We start from the raw sequence: 27,081 nt of genomic DNA, 5'->3' as shown, positions 1-27,081 counted from the left end.
AGGACCAAGCTTGAGCGCCTATCATGAGCTCCTGGATGCCACTTATCACAATAGGAATCAACTGAATTTATTAGTAGGAGCTCTATCAAAGATGATGGAGAGAGCAGCAAAAGCCTCCTTGAAAGAATTGGTACAATAAGTAGATAGGCTGAGTTTGAGAGTGGGAGTTCGTGAAGGAGCAGTCGCACAATTATGGGCAACAGGAAAAGCGCCAATGCAAAGAAAGCCTGATGTGGTGCAAGCTCCGATGGAGGATGGATGGAGATATCAGGCCTGAGTAGAGAGATGAGGAGGAATCAAATAATATGCCATTGCAGTGAGGTAGAGGAAGTTCTCACACACCTTAAGAGGTGTAATTGTTTGTGGTTACTCTCCCCCCCCCCAAACAAACGTAAAATCATTGGGGACAGTGCCAGTTCTATATTTGGGGGGTGTTTTTAATATTTTGTTTTTTTGTGTTTTGAGCCGCTGTTGGGCACCTTGATATTTGAAGATCCTTGGTGGATCTTTTACATTATGTTATAAGCCCTTAAGGGCATATTATGTTTTTTGGATTTTTTTTCAGGCTAAATTTTGTTTTCAGCCCTTGGTGTGCTTTATATTAATTTCTTCTGTTTGATTGCATGCACGACTGTCTCTTTAGTAGATATGATAAGAGTGGATGTGCTCTATTCACGTTTAGTGCAGGAATTGTTCTCACAATGAATTGACTGCACATGACATAAAATCATCTCGGAAAATAGTAATGAGTCTAATAAACTCCAATGATTTTCTTTATACCGTAGTTCTTTTCCAAGGAGCAAAATATTTTATTTTTTTATTTTATTTACTTTTTTCTGCTTGAGTCTTTCTTCCATCGAACCGGCTTGATATTTTCCCTTGATAGAGAATGAGATGACATTCTTATAGAAAATATCAAGTTTGAGTGTAAAAGTTAGTTTGTTGTTGCACTTGTTACAAGAGGAATCACCAATTTATTTTGTGATTGGCAAAGGTAAAATTGTTCAAATAATTTTTCTAGAGAAAAGCAAATTGAAAGGCAAATCTCTTGTCATGGTTCGTAATTTTTTTTTTTGGCTTCATGACTTCCAAGAGAGCATGCTCTCATTGTATTTTATCAAAAGACATGTGATTCAATTGATTTGGAGAATAACTTGTGAATTTGTAGGATTTAAATACCTTGTACGGAAATAATTGTAATTATTCTCGTGTATACATGTTATCTAGAACTTGCCCCAAAATGTACTTCAAGTCAAAATTTTAAAATTGACATGGCTTGAAAGATGAACCGAGGCCCTTTTTTTAATAAATCACTCCATCCCAAAAAATTTCCTTCCAATACCCTATCCAACCCCTTTCCAGCCTAAACTGAATTCTTTGGATACCTTGTTGCATAGATTGTACCAATGTAACTCTTTATCTTAAAAATCTCATGTCTCCCCATATGCTAAATAATGTGAGAGTTAGTCTAAAAGCCTAAGTTTGGGGGAGAGATGGAAAAAGATGAATGTGCAATTGTAGGCAAAAGCCTAAGTTTGGGACTTATGAAAAAAGGAAATGAAGACAAAAAATTTGACCTGAAAGTTGCAAAGCAGCATGGTCTTCACAAAGAAACAAAAAAAAGTGTTGAAACAATATGAAATAATGAAAAAGCGAAGCGAAAATAAGAGGGTGCTAGCTCAATATATGCACATCCCTAGAGTGGAAAGAGAAAAAGGAAAGTTGAAAATCAGTGATCAACAAAGAAAGGAGAAGTAAGGTGGATGGCAAAAGCCAAAAATGGAGCAGAAGTTCAAAGTGAGAAATGAGAGCATTAGGGAATCACCTTGGTCACTTAACCAAATTAGTTCCTACCTTTTGCCCAAACCCAAGTTAATCTCGCAAGTCCTTGGGGATTTAAAGCCTTGACAAATCTAAATTAGTGGCGATCTACATGCAGGGCAAACTTATGGATCAACGTGTGTATAGTTGAATTTATTTGAGAGAATGATCATTTTTGTGAAATATTTATAATCCCTTGATTTCATATTCATAATTTTAAGTGTGATTCTCTCTTGTGTGAGTGGCATTGTATCCTTCATATGAATAGTGATGGCTTGATCTCAATTGAATTACATGTAAGCGATAAGATCGTGTGAAACTTTAGGCAAACCTCGAAGGTTGATGCCAATGACCTGAGAAGTATTGATGCGTGTTTGAAGAAAGATTTCCTAATGAATAGCGGTTGAACCAATGGTGAGTGGTGCATGTCTTAAAGTCTTTTTGTTTAAGTCTTTTAACTCTATTTGTTTGTTTTGAGTCAAGTGTGTGATTATGAAAATTTTATCTTTGGTGCAGCTTAGCTCGAATCCTATTCTTAGTGAGACTTTTGCTTGAGAACAAGCAGCAATAGTTTAAGCTTCGGGGTTTGATGAGTTGGTATTTTACCAACTCATTAGACTCAAACTCTTGAATGATTTCCATATTTTAATGTTAATTGAAGGAGTTTTACGCCCTAATTCGCTTTTCCGTGGGCATTTCTTGGAAAAAGAGAAGTTGAAGAATTTGGAGCTAAATATCACTGAAATGCACTGGTGAAGGAATTGGTGCTTTGCAAAAGTTGATAGGCATTCAATCGACTAAATATCGGCTGAACTGGAGCAAACTGGAACTAGTTCTTATACTTTAATCGACATTGCACAATGGAGAATCAGTGAAGGGTGAAGTGAAGTGGCGACTGGCATCCCAAAATAATGGATCGGCGATTCACCGGTCCAATACAACTGTTGACATGGAAGAAAGTGGACCAAAGTCGCATTTATGGAAATTTGTGCTCCTTTTGAAAAGTTCCAAGGACCATAATAGGTATTGTGCAATTATAAGCTAGAAGAATATTGATCATTGTAATTATCCAATTTTGGTAGAGAGAAGTTTTAGAGTGAGAAGTAGAACATTCATCTTTGTTTCTCAAGAACTTGTAGCTTAGTAGAGAAGAAACCTTCAACATTGTACATTCCAACGCCTGGATTTAGATCTTATTCATCATTTTAGCTTGAAATGTAGCTTTGTTTTATGGGTATTTTCTTTATTACTTGTTCTATGAGTAGCTAAATTCATAGCTAGGGATGTGTGTGCTTGATGGGGGTGTAAAACCCCAAATTGGTTTTGATTAATCTTTCCTAAAGTTGGTTGTATAACATGGATCTATTGTTGTCTTGAAGATTTAATCTAAAATCAGTGGTTGCAAGTATTAATTGAGATCTCTAACTAATTTTCGTTTTGAAAAGCAAAATAAAGTTGGGTAAGACTCAATAATGGGGACTAGTTGGATTCACTCTATGGATTTGAGCCAGGGATGGGATAATCTGAGTGTTTCCTCATTTAATGATGTGAGCTAGCCATAGTCCATCTACTCAAGCAATGTTTTGTACTTTGTTTGAAAGGGTCTTGGTATTCAAAAGAACCAAGGGGTATACGCTTGATAGTTCGTGTCATGATCCAAGTTAGGGCATAGTCATAACACGGCAATCAAAACCTCGAAGGTCTCCAACCAAGCCTCTTGACATATCATAAAGCATACATAAGGCAAAGTAAGTAGAACATATCATAAGAAAGAGTCTAACATAAAGCATAAAAAGAGAACATAATCCGACTACATAGATTGTATATGTTTTGTCCAACAAATGTCTCTACTAGTTAAAATAGAAGAGGAATAGTACATGTCCCTAGCTCAACCTCAACATGAAGGAAATAAACGTCTTTGAAAGAAGAAACAACTACTCATAACTAGTTCCCAGTAGATCAAGAATCACTAAATGCTACGCCAATAAGAAATTTTCACTTGCCACGTGTGATAGGAGTCTGATCCTCAACCCCTACATTATGAGACAATGTGGGAAACAAATATGTGTTATTACTTTTGAATTTACTAAGTATGAGGTCATGACATACAACATAAATCATGACATACAATGATCAAATAGTATACTTGATAAGAAAAGATAAGTAAAGGCATGAGAAAACCATAATGATCAAAGCAGTTGAGGGACATAGTTGAAATCATAGAAGTACATAAGAGATCATACATATGTGGTATAGAACCATAACCGATAATAAGAGCATGCGATCTATAACATGGAATCCCGATGTCTCCCATACAATGAAAGAAAGGGGAATCTACTTGCCACGGTAGACTCTATCTCTCTAGGTGGGTCAGGTACATACACTATATGTGGATCCACTAGCTAAGCCACGAAGGCAACCTATGGTGGCACGTAGTTTAAGGAACTTGAGGCTGCTACTAAGGCTTTTGTTAGGGTCCCAACCTCAAGTCTTTTTGGTGCTAAATCAAATTTTATGAAATCATAATACAGTAATCATACTTAACATATATCATAAATTTGTTCATAGACTTCATAATTCATAGAATAGCTCATTTAATAACATAATTATAATGTGATTATTGTCCTTTTATCATTATAAATCATACTTGCATAGTTCATGTCATTAGGTTCCTTGGTCACCACATAGGCCCCTAAGTTACCTATCCTCATACTTTTATATAATTCATAGTTCAAACATAATTGTAATCCATGATCATAATTCATACTTGAATTTGGATTAAAACTCATATAAATAGTCAATTTGAATGAAAACCATGATAATACCTTGAAATCATTGAATTTATAATCATACTTCATAATATCATCATCGAAAATAGCTTGATGCATGGAAAATCATAATTTAACTTGAAATCATATAATTCTTGTAGAAACATACTTATAGTTATCATTTATAATGATTAAAAACATAATTGAAATATCCCAATGCAATTCAACAAACTAGGGTTAAAACCTAATTGAAATTCATGAGATTTTGGAATGAAAACCTTAGGACTCAATGGGTGAAAGGGACCCATGGATCAATTCCTACATATCGTGATTGAATTTGACCTTAAAATTGAAAAAAGAGACTTGTTATTGAAGAAACCCTAGCAAAACATTATGAAGAAGATTAACCCTTGAATGAACCTTGGGAGAGAATTCTTAAAGATGATTGAAAATTAATGAGGGAAATGAATAGGTTTAGAAGTATTTAGGAACACTTCGCAATGAATCTAGTCCTAAAAATATCCATATATATTAATGGAAGAATAAGAAATGACCGAATTGCCCCTCATTTAATTTGAATGGTGAATCACCACGGAGGACCAATCACGGTCCACGATGCTCACCAAGGACCATGGTGGTGTCTGTGATGATTGACTTAAATTTATATTTTGGGGAGTTGCAGAGAAGAGCTTTAGAACTTCCCCCATGGAACCATTCACAGTCCATGGAGTGCATCATGTTTTGTGAATCATGATCGTGGTGCAGACCCTGCAGGATGGTCTGTAGAAGTGACAACCACGGAACCCATCATGGTTTATGAAGCTTTGTACGTCATATGGTGGCGATATGTGGTCCTTGCCTTTGGACCATGTTCTGAGGTCTTAGGAGAGGGGTCACCACAAACGGTTTCACGGCTTGTAGTGCTCATCGCGGTTTGTGGTGCCATGTCGTGGACCTTACCCTATAAGATTGGAACTTAGGGTTACCACCATGGTGGCTCACCATGGTCTGTGGTGACTACCATGGCCTGTGATGGTCTTCCGTGGTCATCACCTAGTGCCAAAATTTACAGGTTTTAGTAATTTCATCATTTGATCCTTGTTTTCCGACTTTTCAAATCCAGGGTCTTACAGTGTCGGGAATATCAAAGTGTAGCATAGACCAAAAGTTATCAATGTACCAATCTATTTTGTTGAGGTTAATCTTAGCCTATTCGAGTTGAAACCCCTATTGTTATGCACACACCCCTAGTTCTTTCTATTCCTTGATTTACAAAGTTTTGTTAAATGCTTGTTTTCAATACTTAGTAGTGTTAATTTATAGTTGTTAGCTAAACCCCCAATTTTATATATTGTTGCTTGTTGAGAACTATAATTGTTTTGTTTGAATTGACGAATCAATTGAAAAGGAGTCCTATATACAAGGCCTTAAGGTTCGACCCCAAGTTAATTAGTTAGTTTTTGGCAAATGACCGCCTATGCTCTAAAGCATGAGATATAGTTGAGCGTTCATCTGTCATTATGATGCATTATTTCTATTCCTGACTCTACTTCCTAAGTATTTTCAAAATTTGATGAAATCAGTTAAGCTAGGTTTAGTTAAATTGACTATTGATTTATTTTTTGTTTTTTAAGGTTTAATCAAAGAATGAGTAAGTACATTTTGTATATCTCTGACTCCTTACCTTAACATTTACATTGATTCTGATATAAATTTTAAGTTATTTCTAGATTCAAGAGCAGTTAATCACACTCAAATTATCTTTAATTATATTACCTTATTACATATCAACAGCTTATCACATCCAGCCAGATACCTACTTCTTCTTCCAGATATTCAGTCTATCTCTATACCTCCTTATAGAATGGCTCTAGTTGAACTTAAGAAATTGAAGGGATAGTTGGAGGACCTTCTAGATAATGATTTCATCAAACCCAACATATCTACATAGGCTGATCCATTTCTCTTCGTGCATAAGAAATATAGTTCTCTCAGAATGTGCATCGACTATCAATAATTGAACAAGGTCATAATCAAGAATAAGTACCCTCTCCTCAAGATTTATGACATGGTTGAATTTGCTTCAGGGTGCTTTTTTATTCTCTAATATAGACCTCAAATCACTCTATTGTCATCTGAGAGTCAGATAATGTGATATTATGAAGATAGCCTTCAGGACTCGATATGGTCACTATGAATTCATAGTTATGCATGTTGGTCTAGTAAATGCTCTTGTAAATTTTTTATCAATTTGATGAAAAGAGTGTTCAAATTATATTTGGATATGTTTTTAATTATATTTGTAGATAACATCTTGGTGTATTCTCAGAGTGAGGATGGGCATGCAAGTCATTTGAGGATTATCTTGCAGACTCTGTAGGACCAATAGTTGTTTGCTAAATTCAGCAAGTATGAATTTTTATTAAGGTAAGTAGCATTCCTTGTCCATATTATTTCTGGAGAGAGTATACAAGTTGATCCTCAAAAGACCGAAGCGGTAAAGAACTTTTCTAGGCCTCTTTTTCCCTTAAATATTACTAGTTTCTTAGGTGTAGCCGGTTACTAAAGATTATTTGTGGAAGGATTTTTCTCTATTGCTTCTCCTTTGACCAGGTTGATGCAAAAGAAAGTCAAGTTCCAGTGGTTCGATGCTTGTGAGAAGAGTTTTTAAGAGTTGAAGACTCGACATACTACAACCCTAATTTTAACTCTGCTTGAGGGTTCAAATGCTTTTGTGGTGTATTGTGATACTTCCCAAATTGTCCTAGGTTGTATATTGATGCAACATGGTAAGGGAATAACATATGCTTCTAGGAAACTTAAAGTTCATGAGAAGAATATCCTACACATGATCTTGAGTTGGCATCAGTGGTATTTGCCTTGAAAATTTAGTGGTACTATATTTATAATGTTCATGTGGATGTGCTCACCGATCATAAGAGTCTTAAATATGTGTTTAATTAGAAGGATTTGAATCTTCTCAAAAGGAGATGACTTTAGTTGTTAAAGAATTATGATATGAGTTTTTAGTATTATTCGGGTAAAGCCAATGTAGTGGCAAATGCCCCGAGTAGATTGTCTATGGGTAGTGTTTCTCACAATGAGGATGAGAAAAAGGAATTAGTTTTAGATGTTCATAGTATTTTCCATTTGGGAATTGATTTGGTCAATTCATAAGATGGTAGAGTTATCATTTACAATCATCTCTTCTTATGGATGTTAAGGCAAAACAAAATCAGGATCCAATCTTGGTAAAACTAAAGGAAGCAGTTCATTAAAAGTTCATTGAGGCTTTCTCCCAAAGGGAGGATGGTGTGCTTCGTTATCAGGGTTGATTGTGTATTCCAGATGTTGATAGTTTAAGGAAATAGATTTTAGTAGACGCTCACAGTTCTCGGTGCTCTATTCACCCGGAAGCCACTAAGATCTACCGTGATCTACAGAAAGTCTATTGGTGGAATGGCATAAAAAAAGATATTGCAGAGTTTGTGACTAAGTGTCCAAATTACCCCAAGTTAAGGTTGAACATCAAAAATCAGGTGGTATGGCTTAGAATATTGATATTCCTATATAGAAGTGGGAATATTTAAATATGGTGTTCATCACAGGTTTGCCTTATATGAGTCAACAATATGATTTTATATAGGTAATTGTAGACCGAATGACTAAGTCAGTACATATTCTTCAAGTCAAGACTTCCTATTCAGCCGAGGATTATGCTAGGCTTTATATTAGAGATATGGTGTAATTTTTGGAGTTCCATTATCCATCATTTCAGACAGAGGTACCCATTTCACATACCATTTTTGGAGGTTGTTTCAGAAAGGCATTAGTAGTCAAGTTAAGCTTAGTATAGCTTTTCATCCACAGATAGATGGACACGCCAAGAGAACTATTCAGACTTTGGATGACATGTTGAAAGCTTGTGTTGTTGACTTTAAAGGTAATTGGGATAATCATTTGCCTTTGATTGAATTTTCTTATAATAACAATTACCACTCTAGTATTTAAATGGTTGCTTTTGAGGTACTTTATGGTAGGAGGTGTAGGTCTCCTATAGGGTAGTTTGAGATTGGTAAAGTGGATTTGATAAGGACCAAGTAATTTCATGCGGCTAGGGAGGAAGTTTATCTTATTCAAGAAAGAATACAAACTTTTCAAAGTAGGCAGAAATCTTATGCAGATGTGAGGAGAAGAGAGCTTGAATTTGAAGTTGATGATTGGGTATGTAAAAATCTCACCTATGAAGGGAGTGATGAGATTTGGTAAGAAATGGAAGCTCAGTTCTAGATATGTTGGTCCATAAAGAATTTTGAGGTGTTATCGTAAGGTGGACTATGAGTTGGATTTGCCCGCAGATTTAGCATCGGTGCACTTAGTGTTTCATTTGTCCTTGTTGAATATGTCCATTGGTGATCCGACTTTAGTTGTGCCTTTAAAGAGTGTTGATTTGAAAGAAAGTCTCTCTTATGAGGCGGTCCCAATTGAAATTCTTGATCGTTAGGTTTGTAAGTTGAGAAATAAAGAAGTCGCTTCAGTGAAAGTCTTTCAAAGGAATCAGTTAATTGAGGGATCTACTTGGGAAGTCGAAGAAGATATGATGGCCAAGTATCCCATCTTTTTTCTTCCAGTGAGGTAATAGTTCCTCTATAGTACTCTTTCAAATTAATGTCTCTCAGTTTTGTCACATTTCAGTATGCATGCTCATGAAAGTAGTTCAATATCCATATTTTATCTAGGAGTCATTCACAACATCAGTTTTCATTTTTAGCCTTTCAATATTACGCTGCAAATATTTTCCCTACTCTTTTTACGTTGCTATACTCCGTTCGAGGATGAATGTTCACAGAGGAGAGATATTGTAAGACCTTAAAAGTTCATAAGCCCAAACCAGACCTTGAAACAACAGAAGGAAATTAAATTTGAAGAAAAAAGGGGTTTGTACAAACCCTTTCTTGAACCGTGAAAGAAACCATGGGCCGTGAAGGGATCCGTTGACCATAGATTGGAATTTTGAAAGAGTAAGTAAGTTTTACGAACCCTTTTATGGATTGTACAGTCTTCCATGAATCGTGAAATAGTCCGTGAAGAACAGACCCCAAAATACATATTTAATTTCCTTTTATGGGAAACTTCACCGACCGTGAAGGGTTATACGTTCAGTGTAAGGCAATCGTGGAGTTTTCCCTCTGTTTTAATTGAGGTTTAGTTTGATCTTTTCCCACTTTTCAAACTTATAAGCTATGTCATTTTGATCTATTCTATGTGGAATCAAGTGGTTCCTAAAGACCCTAACCTCTCATGCTCTCACAAACCACCCAAGTAAGATTTCTTCTCTCTCAAGTTTCCTCCTAAGGCAAGAACTACAGTTCCAAGATTTAAGTCTCAAATTAAAGATTCAAGCTAGTGATTTCATTGCAGGTATGTGAGATTTCATCAATGGATTTCCTTCAACCCATTGAATCCCAATGAAACCCTAAATTCTCAAATTCTATGACACTTCCAACCTAAGGTTTTATGATCTTCATGGATTCCTATTGAATTTCAGTTATATGATCTTTATTTACATGATTTATATTATAATTACTTGTTTTCATTGATAAAATCTACTTGGTGCGTATTTAGAGACGACGGATTTTTTTGGTGGGAAAATACATCATACTGTATGTTGTAGCTCACATGATAATATGTTGATTAATGGTACCTCCCACAGTCAGTCTTTTCAGTTACTCTATGATCAAGTATTTTAGTTAATTTAGTCATTTCAGTTTAGTTTTATTAGATATAATGAATCAATGCATCGACATATTTTACAGATTCATCATGCCCAGATATAATATTTTATTATGCAGATTTCTCTACTCAGTAAATTTAAAGTACTGACTGCATACTTTGCCTATATTATTTTATAATATAGATTCTGACCCCTCCCATCCAGCTTGTGGTTAGTACTATTTCCAGATCAACTAGCAGTCCAGTTGGTGAGTCTTCATGTTTTAAGGATGATTTATCATTTTATGTCAATCATCTATTTTCATTTTTTTAGATGTTGGAGTTAACTAGAGGCTTTTCCTAGCAACTCAATTATGTAGTAGAGGCTTTCAAACAAACAGTTAGATTCCGCATATGTTGTTTCAGATATTGTCTATTTCTATGTTAGACTCTTATTAGATCGTTGATCTTGTCTTCTGCTTTTAACTATACTCTTTTACTATTTCATGTGAATATCTTTGTCTCATGCTATTCTATGAGGTTATCTTGGGGTCACTTGTTGCTCTAAGCATAGTGTCGCTTCTTGGAGGCAGTCTCAGATCATGACAATATCATGGTGACCTTATTTTCTTGCATACTGATTAGTATGTACTATTATGAGCTGCTGCATTAGCTGAGTTATTATTGCTATAGGTTTTCTAATTGTGGTATTGTCGTTCTAGGCTTCTAATATGCTGAGATATGTTTAGGTATGTTCACGAAGTATTGTTGCTTTATGCCTGCAACCTATTTGTCCAATTAAGTTAGACTATAGTCAAGTGTAGTACTAGGTGTCAGTCGTGCCTCCAGAGGTTGGGGCATAACCAATTCATTATATTATGTCTTTACTGTTACAAGGCATCATATATTGTATTATTCAATATGGGAAAAGGAAAAATATATCCCCTAACTATCATAAATGGTATCTAAGTACAATTCGTTATACCTTTTGGACGTTGATGTCCTTACCGTCCAAGTTTTGGGGCATATATACCTTTTGTACTAACGGTGAGACACGTGTCTCATTCTAAAATTCCTACCCAAAAGTTATTAAATTTCCACTCATAATTAAAATACCCACAAGAATTAATGAAAAAACCAACCCAAATATCATAATACCCATAACCAAATTATAACCCAAAATACTTAGTATATGCACTTCCTCCTCTGTTTCTTCCTCTTCCTCTACGACCCTATCATTCAAATTTTTGTTGTCTCCTCTTTCATCAACTCGATTTGATGCTCAATTCCATTATAAATAGACCATGATGAATTTATATTAACAATTTCAAATTCTATAACAAGTTTAGTATTTTCAATCGAGTAGAAGGGGTAACAGTTATTTGAGTCGTGATTGTAAGAAGTAGTATCATAGAATTCTTAAGAAATGTATTAGGGAGACTCTGGATGACTGTAGTAGTGATCATCTTCATTGGAAGTGCCCTCCTTAAACTTCTTAGGCAATCATTCAATCAATTCCTTAGCCTCTTTCAAAGCCAAATTTGTTAAAGCACTGACAACCTTAGTAGTCACAATTCTAGCAATACTCAAAACTTCATTGATTACTACATTAAATTTTGTCTTCTCCTCAACAACAACTGGAGCATCTGCTAGTGCTCCAATAATGGAAGTGATGACGGTAGCAGGAGCGAAGGATGTGACTGAATCTCCAAGATTATCCTCATGATACTCAACGAGTTTTTGAGCGTCGCAAGGGTTAGGTTGGAGATTTCATCTCTGAGCTTGACTACCTTCTCCAGTGCTTCGAAAGTGGTAATTGCTCGGCGGTGGTGGAGTTTAGGATTGCGAATGGGGAGATCTAGGATTTTGATAGGACGAAAATTGAAGCTTTTAAATTAATTACCTATGGAGGGTTGAGCTCATTTGTGCTTTGAAAAAATATATTCTATGTACAATAGCTTGGAAAATGAAGAACTTGGCCAAAAATCACCAGAGCATGACCAAGTCGGTGGATGACAAATATACAAGATCAGAGAAATGTTTTGGGGGGTTTTGGTTTATAATTTTTGAGTGGGTACTATATTATTTGGGTGGATTTTTTAATTATGGGTGGAAATTTAATAAATATCCGGTAGGCATTTTAGATTGAGACACGTGTCATGTCATTAGTAGAAAGGGTATATACACCCTTATACTTAGATGGTAAGGACATCAGTGTCCTAAAATATAACTGAAGATATTTAGATACCATTTACGATGCGTCAAGGTATATTTGTCCTTTTTCCCTATTCAATATATGTTGGGTTCATATGTTTAGATAGCTCCTAGCCAAAGATGAGTTTTTGACATAATTTAAAAGTAAAATATTATAAGTTTATTATGATAAATAATAAATTTTGAGTTGACATTTTACTAACAGTAATCATTACATGACTAAAATGAGCCAACTGACTCGAGCCGAGCTGGCTCAATCGAGCTCGAGCATTAACTAAGCCGAGATAATTTTTTGTTGAAATTAAGACGAAATTTTAGCAGGCTTGGCTCGTTGTCCACTATAGAAAATTATTTTATTCATAAACTCAACATAATCTTTGAATGTTCTCTACAATCCACAATAGAAAATAGTTATGTCATTTTTATTTATTATAATACGAAACCTACTCTAACTCATAATAGAAAAATCTATTTCTATATGTATTTAATTGAAAATCCTGGCTAGACATGAATCGAATAAATTTGAAAAGATCAAATCCTAAACAAATTTGATTTCCTTAGAAATTGTTTATCTAATTGTTGATGCACTTGTCACCAATTCCTAATTTGATTGAAGTATTTGTCTCCAACCACGTTGATGTAATTAATTTGTCACTGTCCATGATTGTGTTTGAAGCACTTGTCTCCGACCCTGTTGATGCACTTGTATCAACTTTCAATTTTATTGAAGAGCTCATCCTCAACTTCGTTGATGCACTTGTCATGAACCTTCAATTTTTATTGAAGTACTTTTCAGTGATTCCACTGATGCACTTCTCACCAACATTTAATTTTTGTTGAAGTGCTTATCTTTAACTCTGTTGATACTGTAGCACCCCCTTTGGGAGAATTCCACTTACGAAATAAAAGGTAGTTTTTTTTAAAATCATAAATAGTCAAACCCATTGCGGATCCATAAAATACACAAAACTCGAACTAGTAGTTATTACAAAACTATTATCTTCCTTTCTGCAAAATGACAAGCTAACATATAAATGCAGTACAAACATGACTTGAGTTAAAATCACACTCCAAAATAGCAAAATTAGTCACACTGTTCAAGTTACAAGCATATAGTTGAAAACAAGACTTCAAAATTTTATACATAAGTGCCACATGTATCATGTACAAGTCCCCCAAAATATTTATAAAAGCTAGATGCATATGCAGATGTGATCTTCACAAGGGCTCTAAAAAGTCTACTCCAAATGACCATCTTCATACCTCGTCCCGCACATTATCTACGATAGAAAATAACTATCGCTAAGCATAAAGCTTAGTGGTGTAAAAACTTTGGGCTAGGAGCCATTAAATTCTTCAATTCCTTTGTTCGTCGCAGGTAGCTCAATAAAAGAATGCCCAAGCGAACAAGCATATCAAAGTATCGAATACAAACCTTGAAGAGTTTTAAAATATCAGTATCAATATTCAAAGGCTCAAGTATCAAGACACTTATAATTCAATTCGAAAGAGTTGTCAAATAATCAATTTCACCCAATAGGTATGTTATGCCTTAACACTAAGCACAATCAACATCAAGACGGACCGAAGCCCCGAAATCAAGAAGGGTCGTCACCCAATATCAAGAGAATCAAGAATTATGCTGAAAGTGGTTTTTCACTCGTACTCGAGAATGGACAAAACCACATCGTCAAGACCAAATGTAAATCCAAAGTCAAGATGGACAAGATTTGAATTGAGAGTCATGTCAATATCGATGACAAGTCACCGTAACAAGAAGGACAAAGTCCCAACAAGAATGCAAAATAATCATGCAATTCGTACAAGTGGGCGATTTAGCGAAAGTTTTGCAATACTTGTGATGATAATCATACCACGATATACGACAAAGAGTAAGAAAACAATCCATCAAGATACTTCAAATTTTGAAAAGTAAAATATTCCAAGTTCAAGTTTATACACGAACCTTGGCGTTTTAGCATACAACAGGTTCTACCACAACTCGAGGAGCTCAAATCCTCTCCGTCATAGACCAACCAAAATTCACTTCGTCAAACAGTTCATCTTAGCTTGTATAAGCACATATACACATTAAATACACATTCAAATATCTACTTAAGTTTAAGATTCTCATCATATCAAAACTAAATATGAAATCAATAAAAATCAGCCCAAACGATTCAAACCAGAATTCTGGACAGCCAACTAGCTTTTATTGTTGCTCAGTTTCAAAGGCATAAATGGGGGAAATAGGCTTTGTGACCTCAATAAAAGTTATATACATATGTATTAGGGTCACATATAATTTAGAATCACCCCTACAACAATTATGTACAAGAAGATATGCCAAAAATACCAACAGCAGTCCATGTAGGATTTCCCAAAGAAAATCTGGGCAGCACCTCCCCTATACTTCATCCCCCTTTTTCGAGTAGATAAAATCAAAAATGGGTTTTAGAGCCTAAATGAAAGTTATATACCTATGAAATATATTTCCAAAAAATCTTGAATAACTCGAAATGAAGCTTTACACAAAGAGTTATTCCAATATTACTAACGGCAGTCCTATCAAAAAACGGGTTTGCTAACAAGAAAAAAACCATCCTCGCTGCCCCAAGTATAAAGTTATGTTGTTAAACAACATTACTTAACTGAAGAATACCTTCGATAATTAATTTACAGAGTGAAATCGGAGGCCTTACCTTGGCAGCATCAAGGGCCATAGCTACTCTCTCTTGCTCTACAAAATTTCCTCTCAAATTTCTAAGTGTAAGGCTGAAGAAAAGGAATTTTCAGTAATCAAGATATACAAATATACACCTCCTTAGAAGGTGACACATGGAATACCCTAGGGGTGATATGTGTCCAGTCCTTAGGGCGCCATCTCATCCATGCGCCCAATCTAAAGCTACCACGTGGCAGCGTAGAGTCCACCCCAAGTAGGTATGTCACCTACTTGGTCCATGTAGGAGCATCACCTACTTAGTCCAAGTAGGTGATGCACCTAATTGGACTAAGTAGGTGCTACCCCTCTTTTTCCCTCTTCCGTGGATTCGTAATCTAGTCTCATTTTAAGAACCTATGTAATCCTTTTTACTTAAGCTCGAGTGTACTCAAGTAGCTTAATTATGTAAGACATCCCAATCAATATCTTACGCAAGTAGGTTGATTACCACGACCCATTATTTGGCCTCCAACTCCTTCCAAATCCCTTGACCTATTTTCAATCATCGCTACTCACATAGAACTTCATAGATAACATGGATCACATGGCAATATTTTAGAAGAAAACATAAAAAAGAATTGGGGTGTTACAACTCTCCCCCTTAAGAAATTTCATCCTGAAATTTACCTTATACTATCCTCAAATCAAATGTGGATATTGAATTCACATATTCTCTTTTTGCTCCCAGGTTGCTTCATTGCCAAAATGATTCCTCCAAAGGACCTTTACTAAAGGAACTTTCTTGTTTCTAAGCTCTTTTGTCTCACAGGCCAAGATTTGGATAGGTTCCTCATTATATGTAAACTCAGGACTTATCTCAATTGATTCGACAGGAAGAACATGAGATGGATCTGAGCGATATCTTCTAAGCATAGAAACATGAAAGACATTGTGGATTCTATCTAACTCTGATGAAAGAGCTAGTTTATATGCAACTGGACCAACTTTCTTAAGTACTTTATATGGTCTATAAATCGAGGACTAAGTTTCCCTCTTTGGCCAAATCTCATAATCTTCTTCCATAGAGAAACCTTTAAAAAGACCTTATCTCCTACTTGATACTCAATTTCATGCCTCTTAAGATCAGCATAAGACTTTTGTCTATCTGAAGCAATTTTTAGATGATCCTTGATGACTTTTACCTTATCTTCGGTTTGTTGCACAACCTTAGGACCAATCAGTTTTCGTTCACCAACTTCACTCTAGCAAAGAGGAGTTCTACACTTTCTCCCATATAAGGCTTCATAGGGAGGCATGTGTATACTTGATTGGTAGCTATTATTATAAGCAAATTCTATCAAGGCTAGGTGTCTGTCCCAACTGCCTTCAAATTCCATAAGGCAATCTTGAAGTATATCTTCCAAGATTTGAATCACCCTCTCGGATTGTTCGTCTGTCTGAGGATGAAAAGATGTACTACAGTTCAACCTAGTGCCCAAAGCTTCTTGCAATCTAGTCCAGAATCTAGATGTAAACCTTGGGACTCGGTCAGATACAATAGAAACATAAACTCCATGTAACCTCACAATATTCTCAATATACAATTCTGCTAGACGTTTAAGTGGGTAGTCCACCTTGATGGCCAAGAAATGAATATTTTTGGTTAGCATGTCAACTATAACCCAAATCGCATCATGATCTCTTTGAGTGCGTGGAAGCCCAGAAATAAAGTCCATAGTTATTCTTTCCCATTTCCACTCAGGTATCGACAAGGGTTGTAACAAACCAGTTGGGACTTGATGCTCGGCCTTTATCTATTGACAAACTAAGCATCTAAAAGTAAACTCCACAATGTCCTTCTTCATACCATTACACAAGTAGTGTTCTTTAATGGTTTGGTATATTTTAGTACCTCCAGGATGCATTTCATATGGTGACGTATGTGCTTCATTAAAAATTTCATTTCTCAAATTGTCATCGGTAGGGACACATAACTTGTTTTGATAAAGTAGAACATTATCCTCCCTTAATATAAAATTAAGCTTTTCTCTAATTTGAGCTTCTCTGATCAATTTTACCAGTTTCTCATCTAACTTTTGTTCTTCTTTCACCTGTTCAAGTAGAAATGATTTGACTTGGAAACTGGCAGCAATAGAGCCATCAGAGTTAAATGCAAGACCAGCATTCATGTCTATTAATTTAAGAAACAAAGGCAAGTGTCTTAGCAATAAACTAGCAAGGGCTTTATGACTTAGAGCATCTCCTACCACATTGGCTTTACCCGGATGATAATCGATCGTGCAATCATAATCCTTAATGAGTTCAATCCATCTGTGTTGCCTCAAATTCAACTCTTTCTGTGTACCAAAGTACTTCAAACGCTTGTGATCAGTAAATATGTGATATGTTTTCCATATAAGTAATGTCTCCAAATTTTCAAGGTAAACACTATGGAAGTGAGCTCAAGGTCATGAGTAAGATAGTTCAATTCATGTGGTTTCAATTTTTGGGAATCATACGCAACCACTTTCCCTTCTTGCATCAATACACAACCCAAACAACAATGAAAGGCATCACTGTATATCACATATTCTTTTCCTTCAGTTGGTGGAGTAAGTATAGGATCTTGTGTTAATAAGGATTTGAGCTTTTCAAAACTCTGTTGGCATTTGTCATCCCATACAAACTTGACATCCTTCCTCAAGAATTTATTTAAAGGGGAGGCTATAATGGAGAAGCCTTTGACAAACCTTCTATAATATCCTGCTAAACCCAAGAAACTCCTTAGTGAAGTTGGACTTTTAGGTGGTTTCCATTCAACAATAGTTTGAATTTTACTAGGATCCACTTTCACACCTTCCGCTGACACAATATATCCCAGAAAGTCCATTCACCTAGCCAAAATTCACATTTAGAAAGCTTGGCATAAAGCTTCTTCTCTTGCAGAATTTTCAAAACAATTCGAATATGCTTTCCATGATCTTCACTATTCTTAGAGTATATTAAAATATCATCTATAAAAACCACTACCAATTGATCAAGATAAGATTTAAACACGCGATTCATCAGATCCATAAATGTCGCAGGAGCATTCATCAACCCAAATAGCATCACCACAAATTCATAATGGCCATATCGAGTCCTAAAAGTAGTTTTAGGGACATCATGTTACCTTACCCTGAGTTGGTGATACCCAGACCTTAAGTCAATTTTGGAGAATACACTAGCACCTTTTAACTGGTCAAATAAATCATCAGTCCTAGGCAGTGGGTTTTTATTCTTAATGGTTACCTTGTTCAGTTGCCGGTAATCAACACAAAGCCTAAAAGTCCCATCTTTTGTTTTCACAAATAGCATAGGAGCTCACTTGGGAGAAATACTCGGGCGAATAAAACCTTGCTCAAGGAGTTCTTGCAATTGATTTTTCAACTCTTTCAGTTATGCTGAAGTCATTTGATAAGGCGTCATAGAGATAGGAGTGGTTCCAGGAACAACCTCTATGGGAAATTCAACCTCCCTTTTTGGAGGCAGTCCGGAAAGATTTTCAGAGAAGACATCAGGAAATTCACACACCACGGGTATATACTCAAGGCTTGGACCTTCCAGGCGTGTATCAAATATATGATCAAGATATGCTTCACAACCTTGACTAACCATCTTCCTTGCCACTACTGCGGACATGATATTAGACGTCTATGATCTTTCACCTTGAACAATGATGTATGAAGGTGGATGAGCTCTAAAGGTCACATACTTTTACCTACAATAAATTATCGCATGGTATCTATAAAGCCAATCCATATCGATAATGACATCATAGTCTTGGAAAGGCATTTCAATTAAATCAGCAGGGAAGACTAGATTTTGAATCACCAAGGGACAACCTCGATAGATTTGATTGAAAACAACCTGTTTCCCTAAAGTACTTTGGACAAGCACCCCACAATCGAGTCTCAAAGATTTCACATTTTCAGAAAAAGCCAATGATGAGCAAACATACGAATGTGTAGAACTAGGATCAAATAATGTAACAACATACAAGTCAAATAAGTGAAATTTACCAACAACCGCATCTACTCCATCCTGGTCATCCCCTGTCTCATCGTATAAGCTCCTGCTGTAGCTCTTGATCCACCAGCTAGATTGGTTGCACCTGCACCTATTGCTTGTGTGTTTCTAGATCTTCCACCTCTATTCCCTTGAGAGGGAGTAGTAACAGGTTTTTGAACCCAGCCATTCGTATGCGGAGAAAAAGTGGGGTTAGGATTAGGAAAATCCCTCGCCTTATGATTGAAGCTCCTATAATTAAAACAAGCACCAGAAGCTCTTCTACAAGTACCAAAGTGATTCCTTCCATATTGTGCACAAGTGGGTATATGAGTCTTGCCTTGGCCAGAGCTTGGAGTGCTGGCAGTAAAGGAACTTGATCTATTATGTTTATGTTGGGCTAACTTCCAAAAAGTATTAGCTTGGGAACTGTCAAACCTCCTTCTTTTTGATAGACCTCCCGAATCTGCATAAGCTTTCCTGAAATTATGTTCATTTCTACCAGCTTGTTCTTTGTCGATCCTTTTCCAAGTAAGAGCAGTTGAAACTAATTTACAAAAGTTTTCATATTGTAGGATTGCTATAGATTTTCTGATAGAATCATTCAAACCGTCTTAGAATCGCCTGTACTTATCTTTTTCGTTATTAATAATACCGCAGCATAGCGGGACAACCTGAGAAACTTCTGTTGATATTCAGCGATAGACATACTCCCTTGCTCTAAATTTAAGAACTCATTTTTCTTTGCATCATGATAAGCAGGTGGGACATACTTCTTATGAAATTCTTTCACAAAATCATTCCAAGTAAGAACAGGAGGTTTTGCGCTGACATTCAATACACTTACCCACCAATCATAGGAATCTTTTTGTAATAGTGAGACAGCATACTTAAATTTGGCAGTGTCTGAACACTTTAACTGCTCGAACATTCTTTCAATCCGTTCCAACCACTGCTCGGTAACTGTAGGGTCAACAATGCCTTCAAACTCAACTCCACCTATTTTTCTCATTTTCTCGAAGTTCATTTCATCAGGGTAAGGCACTCTTCTAGCCATATGACGAAAGAAATTGGTCATTTGTTGAAAAGAGGGATCAACAGTGGGGGCACTATGACTCATTTGAGGGTATGGCCCAACTCTCATACCCTGATTACTTCCCGCTTCAGATCCACTTATACTAGGAGGATTAGAATCAGAAAAATGTTCCCCAACCCCTCTTTGTAGGTGAAGTTGGGCACTAGAGGTATTTAAACCCTCACGAATGGCTTCCATAAGTCTCTTGGAAGTAGAAGACGTCGCAACTTGATTCCTTCATCAGGAAAGATCACATTGCATTAGGAACATGTACATGATGCATATCCACTATATATAAAAACAATATGTAACAAAAATAAGCAGTATACCAACAAGTCACAACAAAAGTCCCAGAATCATAAACCTAGGCTCTGATACCAACACTTGTAGCACCCCCCTTTGGGATGATGCTACTTACAAAACTAAAGGTAGTTTTTTTTAAAGGACAAATAGTCAACACCATTGCGGGTCTATAAAATACACAAAACTTGAACCAATAGTTATTAAAAACTATTATCTTCCTTTCTGCAAAATGACAAGCTAACATATAAATGCAGTACAGGCATGACTTGGGTTAAAAGCACACTCCAAAATAGCAAAACTAGTCACTTGTTCAAGTTATAAGCATATAGTTGAAAATAAGCCTTCAAAATTTCATACATAAGTGCCACATGTATCATGTACAATTCCCCCAAAATATTTACAAAAACTAGATGCATATGCAGATATGATCTTCACAAGGGCTCCAAAAAGTCTACTCCAAATGACCATCTTCATACTTCATCCCGCACATTACCTACGATAGAAAATAGCTATCTCTAAGCATAAAGCTTAGTGGTGTAAAAACTTTGGTCTTGGAGCCGTTAAATTCTTCTATTCCCTTGTTCGTCGCAGGTGGCTCAATAAGGTAAAAGAAAGCCCAAGTGACAAAGCATATCAAAGTATCGAATACAAACCTTGAATTGTTTTAAAATATCAGTATCAATATTCAAAGGCTCAAGTATCAAAAAACTTATAATTTAATTTGAAAGAGTTGTCAAATAATTAATTTCTTCCAATAGGTACGTCCTACCTTCACACTAAGCACAATCAATATCAAGATGGAACGAAGCCCCAAAATCAAGAAGGGTCATTACCAATATCAAGATAATCAAGAACCATGTTGAAAGTAATTTTTCACTAGTACTCGAGAATGGACGAAACCCCATAGTCAAGACGAAATATAAATTAAAAGTCAAGATGGGCAAGATCCGAATTGAGAGGAATGACAATATCGATGAAAAGTCACTGTAACAAGAAGGACAAAGTCCCAACAAGAATATAAAATGATCAAGTAATTCGTACAAGTAGGCAATTTAGTGAAAGTTTTGTAATACTTGTGATAATAATCATACCACGATATAAGACAAAGAGTAAGAAAATAACCCATCAAGATACTTCAAATTTTGGAAATTACAATATTCTAAGTTTAAGTTTATACATGAACCTTGGCATTTTAGCATACAACAGGTTCTACCACAACTCGAGGAGCTCAATTCCTGTCCGCCATAGACCAACCAAAAGCCACTTCATCAAATAATTCCTCTTAGCTTGTATAAGCACATATACACCTTAAATACAAAATAAAATATCTAATTAAGTTTAAGAGCCTCATCATATAGAAACTAAATATGAAATCAATAAAAATTAGCCCAAACTATTCAAACTGGAATTCTGGACAGCCCACTATCTTGTATTGTTGCTCAGTTTCGAAGGGGGAAATAGGGGAAATAGGCTTTGTGGCCTCAATGAAAGTTATATACATATGTATTAGGATCTCATACAATTTCGAATCACCCCTACAATAATTTTATACAAAAGATATGCCCAAAATACCAACAACAGTCCATGTAGGATTTCCAAAATAAAAACTGGGCAGCATCTCCCCTATACTTCATCCCCCTTTTTCGAGCAGATAAAATAAAACTGGGTTTTAGAGACTGAATGAAAGTTATATCTCTATGAAATAGCTTTCCAAAACATCTTGAATCACTCAAAATGAAGCTTTACACAAGGAGTTATACTAATATTACTAACGACAGTCCCATCCAAAAATGAGTTTGCTAACAAGAAAAAGAACATCCTCGCTGCCCCAACTATAAAGTTTATGTTGTTAAACACCATTACTTAACCAAAGAATATCTTAGATAATTAATTTATGAAGCAAAATTGGAGGCCTTACCTTTGGCAGCAACAAGGGCCGTAGCTACTCTCTCTTGCTCTCTAAAATTTCCTCTGAAAATTTTCTAAGTGTAAGGCTAAAGAAAATGACTTCTTAGTCTTCAATATATAAATATATACACCTCCTTAGAAGGTGACACGTGGCATCCCCTAGGGGTGACACGTGTCCAACCCTTAGGGCACCACCTCATCCATGCGCCCAGTCTAAAGCTGCCATGTGGTAGTGTGGGGTCCAGCCCAAGTAGGTGTGTCACCTACTTGGTACAAGTAGGTGCATCACCTACTTAGTCCAAGTAGGTGCTACGCCTCCTTTTCCCTCTTCCGTGGGTTCGTAATCTCATCTCACTTTAAGAACCTATGTAATCCTTGCTACTTAAGCTCTATGTGTACTCAAGTAGCTTAATTATGTAAGACATCCCAATCAATAGCTTACGCAAGTAGGTTGATTACCACGACCCATTATTTGGCCTCCAACTCCTTCCAAATCCCTCGATCTATTTTCAACTATCGCTACTCACATAGAACTTCATAGATAACACGGATGACATGACAATCTTTTAGAAGAAAACATAAAAAGAAAATTGGGGTGTTACAAATACACTTGTAACCAACCTTCAATTTTTGTTGAATTACTTTTCTCCAACCCCGTGAATGCACTTGCCACCAATCTCCAATTTTGTTTCATTCACTTGCTATCAACTTCTATATTTTTTGTTCTAGTAATCAATTTCTATATTTTTTTTTGCCTGCTTCTCTCCAAATTTTAAAGAAGAGTTCATTCTGCTTGTGTCATATTTGCTTCCACCTCTTTAAACTTGCAATAATTTCAACTATTTGCAATATTATTATTTTTAATGTATATAAAATTAGTCTGATCTTTGTCAATATATTATTGCTCATATAGGAGACACATATTGACTAACTCCACCCATCGACAAATAAAACTATTTGATTCTCTATTAAAATCGAAGAAACTCTCATAATTATGAATAAATCTTTGAAGGTTCTTTACCATCTCCACATTTTCCCACAATAAAAAATAGCTAGTAACATTTTTATTTATAAATCCAAAACCTACTTTAATTCAAAATAGGATATCTTATTTCTATATGAATTTGACTACAAATTCTTATTAATTATAAATTAAATAAATTCATAAATATCAAATCCTAATAAAATTTAATTTCAAACAACTTGAAATTATTTTTCCAACATCAATGGCAAACTATGAGAATATTGAAATAACAGATCTGAGGTAATTCACAATTCTAACATCATCCATCAAAATTTTCGAGCTAGTTACCATTTTAAAAACAGAAAATTCTTCTCTAGTTATAGCTTTTTTTTTCATGTTGTGTTTCGTAATTAGAGGACCAAATTAAGGAATATAAACAAATATAGTTGGTCTGATGTGTTACTCTCTCTAGACCACTTTATTTGTCACATTTTTATTTATTTATAAGGAACTTAAGAAATTATGTGTTTTGACTATTATATTCCTTTTTATTATTTTAATCATTTAAAATATTAATCTTACTTCAATAACTTTTTTCTCTATAATCTATTTTCAAGAAATAAATAAAAAGTTAATCTAAGTATTCACACTGTTGTAGCATGTGTATGTATTGTTTACTTAAATTTTCTGTCCTGATTTGTCAATATTCATTATTTTCAAGAATAATTATAACTCAAAACAAAATGAGGAAAATATAATCAATCATATCTTAATTGAATAAAATAACAAGTAAATGATCCGGACAAAGCTAATAAATTTGAGACGAATTTTATTATTACTTAGATGCACTAGTAAATTGAAAAGGTTGACAATGTCCAAGTTCAAACAATTCAAAATGTCAAAGCTGAAATAGAATTTGCATATAAGAAAGGAGGATTCAAAAGCAGTGACCATTAATTAATTCACGGAAAAAGGGAAAAACAGTTAAACAACTAGCACAGGTGAGGAAATTTGTGGCACATGAATTTATTGCAACACCAATTAGAAAACAATTTATTACAAAAGGCAACCTTTGTCCCTTTCCTATAAACGCGTTGAATTCCACACTTGGGGTACCTACACCGACATAAAAAATGTACTCCTCTCTCAAAATGAACATCAATCAGCTGGGTTTTGATTTGGTCCAAAATCTTAAAAAGTAAAAAAAGAGACATTTTTGAATGCTATGATGTTAAATCTGTGGTATAGAATATTGGAATTAAAGAATTATTTAAAAAAATGAAAAGATACATTCTTTTTGAAAATGATTAAAAAAGAAAGTAAAATAAATAAATTAAATAGAGAGTACAATTTTTATTTTTCAGATCATCAACAAAGGAGTTGGAATCTTTACAGTTTAAGATATATATGTCGTAACACTTTGATTTATCGATCATGTAGTTATTGGTATTCTATGCTCAAAATATTAAATTAAAAATGTAGAAGAAGTAAAATATTATTTCGACCACACAAGTTGCTTGTGTATTCTTAAAAAATTATACCCCCCTTACTATTGTCAGGTTTTTCAATTACTTCATATCATGATAAAACAGAAATATATTTCTGTAATAACGACAATGCAAATTGAAAAATTCTGGCGAATTGAAAAAACATAGGAGACCACATGATACTTTGTTTTTAAAAATCAAAACAGAAATGAGAGGATGAAGAAGATTATTTTATGTATCTTACTATATAAAATTTGAGGCAAGACCTCTGAATTTATAGACAATGAAATGGTGAAATGGCGAGGAGCTGTCATGATTCGAAATTAGATCATGATGGTGCCAACCATAAATCCCCAGTAGGCAAGACAAAACTCAAAATTGCAAGCGATAAGATACAATTAGAATATAACTACGTGGAAGCAAAATGGACATAAAATAGGGTCATAGCATAAATATGTACAAAACGATAGAAAAAATACAGTAAAGGCCCAAAAGTGAAGAAGAAAGTCAAAAATATATAAGAACCGAATTCTGGACCTGATGTCTCCAGTACAAGAGAGTCTAAGACGAGAGTCTAAATACAGAAAGAACTATATACAACAGATCTATCTAGTCATAATACAAAATACATAGACAATACAAAAGAGGGAAAACAACAAGTCTCCGAAAGTCAAGAGCTCACCACGATCCAATCAACAACGACCACAAGAGATTAGGAATCAACGAGGGTGACTAGTACCAGGTGTTGTATTACAAAAAGATATAGAAGTACATTATGAGTAACAAAACATACGTATTAGTAGACATCATAAGTCGATCGAGTTCAGATAGAAACTATATAAATATAAGAGGCACGATAACGTTACTGGTACGAATCAGTAGCTAACTAGAAACATACTCATAATGCGGATAGAGAAGATAATAATAATAATGAACAATCAAGACTCAATACACATAAAATGCAAGATGATACAATACACGTGTGTCGAATGGATAAAGAAGTGTCGAACCTATAAAACCTCTGTCTCCGGTTAAAATGCGGCTATTATGTTTTGAAATCTGTATTCTCCAAGGAGTTTTTTTTTTCTTCTTGTGAGAGAAGAAAAATTAGTAGAGAATAAGGATGAAATATTTATAGTACTTATGTATTGGCGGTACTGTGAAAATTGGGAGAAATTTATAAGGAGGAAATTCTTTAACATTAGCAATAGAAATACACTTGTTGCCAAAAATAATCTATTGCAACGGGTGTGTAATATTGTTACATTATGTTTTCTATAGCAATGATTTTTATACAGCTGAAACGATCATGGTGTTGGATTTTAAAAGTGTGAATGAGAAATAAAAAATTGTGACTTTCCAAAATGTTGTGACTTTTCAAAAAGTTGTAACTTTTTTAAAAGAATTGCGACTTTTCTGAAAGATTGTGACTTTTGAGAAGGGTTGTGTCTGCTCTGATAAGCCACAATAAGCACATATTCACACTAGCCTTTGTTGTCTATAAATAGAAGATTTTTCTCTCATTTTTAAACATCAAAATTTCTCCTTCTTCTACATATATATTTTCTTTCAAACAAAGTTGAGTCTTTGCGTGATTTTGTTGCTGGATTTTGAGTTCGCTGAAATTATTGAAGTTTGATGTACCGCTACTTCTTTAATAGTTTATCATTTTTATATTGGGAGGAAATAATCCATAACCTCGGGTACAGTGAGGGGATTAAATTCCTTAAGGACACACAGTGAATTTTGTGGACTCAGAAACTATTTTTTTATTTTCATCTTTATTATTTCTCGTTTGCTAACCTTAATACAGGAGGAGTAACAAACTTAAGGAATTTAATATTTTTTTTCATGTATCTGAGATTTTTGTATTGGGGCACGATAAATCTTAGAATTCATTGACATGGTATTTATATGTTTTTGCTATGTCGAAGTAAGTACATTATGAAGGAATCTTAGACTTGATACTACAAAGTAGTATTTTTTTTCTTACCTTAACCTTGGTCAAATTAAAGATGATTAAGTTAAATAATGTGTTATTTTCTTAATAGTTTTCACAAACTATTTTCAAAAGTTTATTATCTATTGTGATAAAATTGGGTAGAGAAATACTTTTG

Source organism: Solanum dulcamara, chromosome 9, assembly GCF_947179165.1.
Source record: "Solanum dulcamara chromosome 9, daSolDulc1.2, whole genome shotgun sequence".
Classification (NCBI taxonomy): Eukaryota; Viridiplantae; Streptophyta; class Magnoliopsida; order Solanales; family Solanaceae; genus Solanum; species Solanum dulcamara.
This window is presented reverse-complemented; position numbering follows the sequence as displayed.